Source organism: Nilaparvata lugens, chromosome 3 (assembly GCF_014356525.2).
Source record: "Nilaparvata lugens isolate BPH chromosome 3, ASM1435652v1, whole genome shotgun sequence".
NCBI classification, from domain to species: Eukaryota; Metazoa; Arthropoda; class Insecta; order Hemiptera; family Delphacidae; genus Nilaparvata; species Nilaparvata lugens.
The window spans coordinates 37,371,435-37,381,100 of record NC_052506.1 but is presented as its reverse complement, the minus strand read 5'-3'; positions in this window follow the sequence as shown (position 1 = coordinate 37,381,100).

Genomic DNA, 9,666 nt, shown 5'->3' with positions numbered 1-9,666 from the left:
TCATAAATGTGAAATGAACTTGCTATAAATGAAATGTTATATTAAATGATAATGAAATGCAGATATATTATGAAATGATTGTGAATAGAAGACCAATTGTCTGAAATTATTGAAATATATATTGAAATTAATTTTTGTTGTGATGATCTGATGTTTTTTACAATTTTGATAATGATACAGGGTGTTATGAAATTCTATTTCTATTTTGAAGAATGGATTAAATTTTGATAATTGAACAGTGAATAGATGAAAATGAATTTTTTTTAAATTTATCATTGATATGTCCATATTTCACAATTTATGTATTGCTGACTGTATAATAAGATGTTAACAAATTTCAATTTCATATATATTTAAAAATAATTTTCATGTGTATTAGATTGTATTGATAGCCTAATCAAGTTTTTCTTTTTAGTTTATAAGCATTTTAAGATAACAGATACAGCACAGACATTAACATTGAAATAGTTATCATGTGAATCTCGAAATCAGCAACAAGTGAACGCCATGAAGAGTGTTAAGAACATTTGGGTGATTTTCGAACTAGTGTGACTCATCTACGCTGCGGCCTACACCAATAACTACGCCAAAATCTACGCTGATGCCTACACTAATAACTACGCCAATATCAACACTAATAACTACGCCAAAATGCCAAAATCTACGCTGATGCCAGTGCTGATGCCAATGCCAATAGCTACGCCAATGCTGATGCCAAAATCTGCGCCAATGCTGATGCCAACGCCAATAACTATGCCAATGTCAACACCAATAACTACACTAATAACTACGCCAATATCAACACTAATAACTACGCCAAAATGCCAAAATCTGCGCCAATGCCAATAGCTACGCCAATGCTGATGCCAAAATCTGCGCCAATGCTGATGCCAACGCCAATAACTATGCCAATGTCAACACCAATAACTACACTAATAACTACGCCAATATCAACACTAATAACTACGCCAAAATGCCAAAATCTGCGCCAATGCTGATGCCAATAGCTACGCCAATGCCTGCGCCAATGCTGATGCCAACACCAAAATCAACGCCGATGCCTGCGCCAATGCCAAAGCATACGCCAATAACAATGCCAATGCTTATTGCTGACTTTGTATCTCAAACTTCAACACTACTACATTACCTGGAGGTAATTGCCATCCATGTTCACATTCACAACTTTGAATTCAGAATAACAGTCACAGTATCATGAAAGAATTGATTCAAAAATCCTCTCCTAAATTATTCCTGTATGCAGAACTCTAAACCTTGAAAGCTGAAAATATCAAAAAACCAAACCTTACCTAAATTAATCCTGTATGCAGCGTCTATCTCTTTTCCAAAAAACGAATTACATTGTCATTTCAAGCCTGAAATGTACATTGTATAATTACAAATATGATACAAAATTTATGTGACTCTGTATTGAATTTGGAATGCAGCCGTCTACTACAAACATGAAGCAATGCTAACTGAGATGTCACCTGTATCGAGTTTGATATGCATCAGTCGACTACAAGTATCAGCCCAACACTACGTGCATCCAGATCAGCCCAACACTAACGTCATCACATTGGAGTCACACTTAACTGAAAATCATACTGAGTGCCTTAACGGACTGTTTTCCAAAATGTGCATCAATAAAATCAACCGCGTCAATAGTGAAAGAAATGAACATTTTTTGATTTATTGAAATTTTATGTGAAAATTAAATGTAACAATTCATCAATTCATTTAAAAAAAAAAAAAATAATAATAATAATAATAATAAATTTTTCATTCAACATACTAAATTTTGTTTATGCAATAAAAATTAAATTTTTCTATCTATTAATTTATGTGCAATTTCAAAAAACTATTCTTTACATATTAAACTTTCTGTTGAGATATTTTCCTTTAAATTACAAAGCTAAATCAAAAGTAATATTGATATTCTATATTTTGAAATATTGTTTGGAAACATATAACAAATGCTATTGATGAATTTTTATAATAATTTTCAATATTATAGGATGACATGTAATGTTTTTCTAGAAAAAATTGTTACTGTTCTCGAATTTAATTTTCAACAATTTTCATTAGGGTCAATGTAATTTTTTTCTTTAAATTTTCAAACAGTAAAATTTTTTTATGTCAAGAGGGGGGGCCAGTATCGCGTTAGCTCTCATACAGTGCAGACGTACTCGTAGTGTAGTGCAGTAGAAGTAGTGAGTCAGCAGTTGATTGTTCACGGTATTTAAGTGGAACAAAACATTGCATCAAATTTCAGTTAAAATCCGCCGTCTTTATGCAATCGAAGTGACCTACTTTCGCGCGGCCTTCAATTTTCGTTCGCGCTCGCTTTCCGCGATCGTGAGTGAGTACGAGGGCTTTTCGAAAAGTATGTTCGCAAATTATTGACTATGGCTACGTCAAGTGGAAAATTGTTGAAACTACCCAGTTTTCTTGCCCCGGAGTTTGAAGAGCAAGAAGACGAGGAAAGCAACATCGAGAACATGGACACCACCAAACCATCAGAGATCCAGTGTTCACCGGATCGTTATATTAAATCAAATAAGCTCCATTCAGCCGCCGAGCATGCACTCTTCATCGCCTGGAAGGAGTCGGATGAGAAGAGAAAGCAGCTAGAGAAGAGCAACGTAGAACTTCAGCGGAGAATTGAAGACTTAGAATTGCGATTTCAAAAAATAGAACAGAACATTCAACAACCATGCAGTCCAGCAGTTGCTGAAAACTACTCAACTAATGAGGAGGAGTTGGCAAAAGAGACTGAGTGGATCAGGGCCCGTAACAAACGTACTACAAAGAAGAGGAAACTAAATAGTACTTTGTCTCCTGAACCAAAGAATGAGCCTACTGGTAACCATCGTCAGTTGAACAAAATCACCTCATTGCAGAAGAATAAAGGTGAGGAAGTAAAGAACAAGAAGAAAGAAACGCCACCGCCACCAATCATAGTGGATGGTATAAAGAGCCTGGAGTCTCTTCATAAAAGTTTGAAAAAAGTGACTTCAGATGAAAAATTTAGAATAAAGCTCTTGAGTAGAGAGACTTTCAAAGTAAATTCAGTAGATTCAGAAACGTACAGAAATATTACAAAAGAATTAATCAACGATGGTTTCAACTGGCACTCGTATGAAAACAAACAGGTGAGACCCATAAGAGTGATGATAAAAAAACTTCATCACTCCTGTAGTATAGAATCCATAATGGAGGACTTAAAGGCTAAGGGATTGCTAGTGGTAGATGTAGTGAATAAGTTGAAGTGGAAAACTAAAGAACCATTAGACATGTTCATGGTTTCGTTCAGCGCAGAAGAGAATGTTAAGAAGGTTTTTGAACTTAAACATATTCTGGGTTGCAGAGTAGAAGTTGAAGCATTGAAGAAAGTTAATCTAATACCTCAATGTAAGCGTTGCCAGGCTTTCAACCACACTCAGGCTTATTGCAACAAGGAGGCCAGATGTGTGAAGTGCGCTGGAAAACATGCATCAAAGGAGTGTACGAAACCTAGTGAAGCACTACCGAAATGCATTCATTGTGGTGAAGCTCATCCTGCAAGCTACCGTGGTTGCTCTGTAGCAATTGAGTTACAAAAAATACGTAACTCGAGTAGGGTAGCCAGTAAGAATATAACATCAAAAAATGTTGTCGATTCTCAGGCTCGGAATGTGGCTAATTCTCAAAGTAGGCCCACTCAACATCAAAGTAGGCCCACAGAAAAGAGAATGACTTTCGCCGAAATCGTATCCAAGAAAATAAATCGCAGATGAAGAAAAATGAAGAAGTAAAAGACACCTCACAAATCCTACAGCTCATCTTATCTAAACTTGATAAACAAGAGAAAATAATTTCATCCCTTCAATCTCGCATCGAGAAATTAGACAATAATAGACAACAAAAACCAAAATGATTCGTTCACTAAACATAATGGAATGGAACACAAATGGACTCTTACAACGACAACTGGAATTGGAAGCAGTTCTAAACATAGATAATGTAGATATTTGTCTCATTTCTGAGTCTCACTTTACAAAACAGTCCTACATAAAATTTAAAGGTTACAGGACCTACCACGCCTTACATCCCAACAATGTTGCGAGAGGGGGGAGTTCAATCATAATCAAAGAGAGCATTCAGCATAATGAACACGTTAAATTAGAAACTGAACGAATTCAATTGATAGGAGTATGTGTGGAAGCAGTTAATTATCGATTTGTAGTTGCAGCTGTCTACTGTCCTCCTCGATATTCATTCAGAAAAGAAGATCATCTATCAATGTTTGATATGTTGGGAACGAGATTTATCCTTGGCGGTGACTTCAATTCGAAACACATTCATTGGGGATCACGATTAACAACTCATAAGGGCAAGGTACTTTACAAAGCTGTAAGAGAGTCAAGATGTGAATCTCTTTCAACTGGAAAACCAACTTATTGGCCTACAGATACAAGTAAGATACCTGATCTCATAGACTTTTTCATAATCAAAACATTTCAGTAAACTATTTGCAAGTAGAGGAAAGTTTTGATCTCAATTCAGACCACTCTCCAATTATTCTGAAGTTGAGTGACACTATTTTACAAAAACAAAATAATTATCCCACACTAGTTAATAAGTATACAGATTGGGATGGCTTTCAGCAAGTGTTGGAGGAAAGAATTAACCTGAATTCACCATTAACAACTGCAGATCAAATAGATGAGGAGCTGGAAAAATTTGTTACTGATGTACAACAGGCAGCCTGGTGTAATACTCCGCAGACTAGGAAACGAAGACAGTAGGAAATAATTATCCATTGGAATAAGAGAAATGATTGCAGAGAAAAGAAGAGCTAGAAGGAGGTGGCAGCATTCACGTTCTCCTCAAGATAAAAGATTACTGAATACTCTCACACAGGAACTGAAAAGAGAGATACAGTTTATTAAAAATGAATCAATCAACAGTTACTTGAGTAATTTGACAGGACAAGGCAACACTGATTACTCACTATGGAAGGCTTCTAAGAAAATAAAAACACCCATCCAACAAGTTCCCCCTATTAGGAAACTGAATAGACAATGGGCCAAGAATAATGAAGAAAAGGCACAGGCATTTGCTGATCATCTTGTGAATGTCTTCCAGCCAAACGTTGCAGCTCAAGAAGATCTAGAAATTGAAGGTAACATCATGCAGGAAAATCAAGAACTAATGAATGTCTCAGTAGAAGAAGTGAGAAAGGAAATAAAACTTATGAATGCTAAGAAAACTCCAGGATTTGACCTGATAACTGGCTTAGTCCTGAAGCATCTACCAAGGAAAGCACTCATCAAGCTAACAAACATCCTGAATGCTTCATTCAGACTCAGATTTGTACCAGGAGTCTGGAAAGTAGCTGAAGTTATAATGTTACTCAAGCCAGGAAAAGAACCACATGAAGTAGCTTCATACAGACCAATTTCATTGTTACCTGTGTTATCAAAGTTGTTTGAGAGGATATTATTGAGTAGACTCAAGCCAATAATTGAGAGAAAGCAATTAATTCCTAATCATCAATTTGGTTTCAGAAAAAAACACTCCACAATTGATCAAGTACATAGGATAGTTAATATAATAGAGAAGAGCTTGGAAGAAAAAAAGGTTTGTTCAGCAGTTTTTCTCGACATAGGGCAAGCTTTTGACAAAGTATGGCATGAGGGACTTCTTTATAAACTGAAGAAAATGCTTCCTAAGCAATTTACAGAAATATTGCAATCATATTTGACAGGAAGGTACTTTAGAGTCAAATATGAAGATTCATATTCTGATCTAAGAGAGATAAAAGCAGGAGTTCCGCAAGGAAGTGTTTTAGGACCAGTCCTTTATCTTCTCTTCACTAGTGATATCCCTAATTTGGAGGAGAATACCACAGCCACGTTCGCAGATGACACCGCCCTACTAGCAGTAGACAGTGATGTTGGTATTGCAACAGCGAAGCTTCAGAGATCTGTCAACAAGATACAAGACTGGACCAAAAAGTGGAGAATGAAGCTCAATGAGGAAAAGTCGATTCATGTTAACTTCACCAACAAGAGAGCTGTGTACCTTCCAATCAACATCAATGGAATTAATATACCACATGAAAATCAAGCTAAATACCTAGGTATGACTCTTGATGCTAAGCTTCGCTGGAAAGAGCATGTCAAAAAGAAAAAAGAAGAACTGAACATAAAATACAAGAAATTCTACTGGCTTATTGGAAGAAACTCATCACTTTCAATACCAAACAAATTGCTCCTCTACAAGCAGATCTTCAAACCTGTTTGGACCTATGGAATACAACTATGGGGCTGCACCAACAGAGCAACGTCACCATCATACAAGATTCCAGAACAAGGTGCTCCGAAACATCGTTGATGCTCCCTGGTATGTGCGGAACAGCGACATCCATAGGGACCTGGGAGTCAACATGGTATCCTGTGAGATTCAAAGGTATGCAGAAAGTCATGAAGAACGGCTCCACCAACACACGAACGTCGAAGCAATCCAGCTGCTAGACAACGGAGGGTTGGTGCGGAGACTGAAAAGAAGGAAACCATTTGAATTGGTGTGCAGTGAAAGTGGTGTCTAGTGAAAAAGCAGAGCAGTGATTGAGTGAAATCTAGCTTAAGTAGTACAGTTAATAGATGTACATAATAATTATTAGTAGGTAGCAGTAAGAAATTCTAAAGAGAGTTTCACTGTAGTCCATATTATATACAATTAGTAAATTAGGTTTGATAAAATTTGCTCATTAGTCTCAAGACTAGATAGCAATAGTAATGTGATTAAAAAAAAAAAAAAGAGGGGGGTATTTGTAATATTACATTTTTCTTCTCACATTGGAATCGAATCTTCAATTCGAGATCTATGAAACTTTATAGTAAATATCAGAGTCATCAGTAGACGGACAAACTTTTCGACGGAGAATTTTTCATCGTAAATGATTGTTGCATTGTTCCATGGTGTCACCGAGGCTGAGAAACAGAATAAATAGTTTATTTAAATAGAGAATATATATGAAAGTTTAAAATAACAGTTTCAAAATAAAGTTTTATTGAGAACAGATGTAGAATGTGAATTCTAAACTTGTAAGTTATAATTTTTTGGTGACGTGTCTGTAAAAATCGACACCGAACAAGGCGTTGGCTCTGTGACTTGTAACTTAGGTTTTTCCTGTTCTAGCTTCTCTAGAAAAATGGCTGGCTACGTATGTTGTTGTAAAATTTTGCTCTGAATCATTTTCGTTTATTAATGTTTTAAATTGAGTTTTGGACAATTTTTAGTGTTCTGTTTTGTTCATAATTTGCTATTTGTGTATTCAAGCCAATAGCCACTGTTTTTCAACTGTAAACTAGATAAGTATTTTAGTTCGTAGTTACTCTAAAAAAATTAGGCTTATAAGATATAGTTCTTTGTGTATTTGTATAAATTCATCTGAAGATTATAAGTTAATTTGCTCTGAAAACTGGATTTCTCATTCATAGGCGATAGATCCATTCACAATTTATCAAGAATCTATTTCATTGGAGCCGACAACTATCCTTAGGTTAATAGGTGTTAAATGCTATTCCAACGGATTTAAGGAAAAATTGGTAGCACGGCAATATGAATCTATGCTAAATTCATTTTGATGTATTAAAGGTATCTCCATTGTTACTCGTGAAGAGCCTAGGTTAAATATAATAACCAAATCATGCATCGACCATATTTTTTGTCAGGACTTATGATGATGTTGATGTGGACACCAGCGTTATCAACGTAATAATTTCAGACCACTACATTATCGCAGGTAATCTTCATCTAATAGTTCCACTCTGCAATGATACAGATAACTCTGATAAAATTCTAAATAAATATACAGATAGATTGCTATTATTTGAGCTACTAGATCATGTAGATTGGAATATAACAGACCTTTTACACTCTCCAAATCTAATATATGATTTTATTACATCAAACTTCGATAAAGCTTATCAATTAGCTACAATTAGTAAATATCAAAATAAACGTTCAAATGATGACCATATTCTTAAGAATGAATGGATGACAACCGACTTATATAATCAGCTTAAATAGAGGGATAGATTGTTTAGACGTTGGAAAAATAATAGAAATAATTTAACTTTCAAAATACAATACTGTGCGCGTTCAGAAATAGAGTGAATAAATTAATAAAAAATAAAAAAAGAGATTTCATCATAATGAACTTTCAAAATGCAAAGAACGACATCAAACTGAAATAGAAATACATAAATGGGATTTTGGGGTGAAGGGCAAGAGATGACTCTGACCACTCTATCTTACGTGAGTTTGATGGCTTGTTTTCTAAGGAAAATATCTGTGATGAATTTGTGTAATCATTCAGGAGGAACGTAAATAATATAGTACACAAATGCCCGCATATACTAATGCAAAATATACATACACCTACAAATCAAAGTATTTATATAAAAAAAGCAAACTCAGATGATGTTTTGAAGATAATCAATAACTTGAATAAAAACAAATCTCCAGGTATTGATAATATAAGGGTTCTCGATGTGCAGACGATGAAAGAAAAAATATGTAATTCAACTTCCAATCTGATTAATTTGAGTATAATAAATGGCATTTTCCCAGAACCATTAAAGAAAGCCATAGTCAAACCAATACACAAATGTGGACCTCGCAGCTGTCTAGCAAATAACAGGCCTAATGCTAAACTCCCAATCTTTGAAAAATATGTATCTGCATCTTTGAACAAATACCTTAGAGCTAATGAAATAATTACTAATTCTCAATATGGTTTTCAAAAAGGAAAAGGCACTGAACAGCTTCTTGTCGAATTAAAAAATTTAATCAACTGTCATCTTAATAATAGACTGCATGTACTGGCTATATTAATTGACTATTCAAAGGCTTTTGATACCCTCTATCACCAGTTTCTTTTAAATGAATTGAATAAGATTGGTATTTCTGGTTACAATTATGATTGGTTCAAGAATTATTTACATAACCGCTCTTTTCTTGTAAAATTAGATAAATACACCGGGTCAATCTTATGGATGCGATGTAGGAGTACCACAGGGAAGTATACTAGCTCCTATTTTATATAACATTTACGTTAATGGATTGCCATCTGTGAAAAAATATGGAGAGCTCTTCATGTATGCAGTCGACACTGCTTTGATAGTAGCCCATAAAAATTTCGAAATAGCCGAAAAATTGATTCAAAATGACTATAATAATATTCTTCGATGGTCAAATGATAGGAACTTGATTATAAATAAATCCAAGACAGTGGTCCTACACTTCAAAACACCCCATACTAAAGTTCTTAATCCTCCAGTTATGAAAAGTCATGAGTGTAAGTGTCTTTATTTGAACATGTACCCCTTTGAAAGTTATATACCCGTTTAATAACACCCGTTACCTTGGTGTAATCTTGGATGATAAACTAAAATGGGAATTACATATAGATTATATTTCGAAAAAGTTACGTGAAATCAGTGCTCAAATTTTCTTTTTACATAGAAATATACCACCAGATTGTCTTTATCTAATTTATAATTTATTATCAGAATCCTTAATTAGGTATGGCATCGAGGCTTGAGGATGTGCTGCAAACTATCTATTAGACAGGGTAGAGCGTACCAATTCAGAGCCCTCAAATGTATAGTGTCC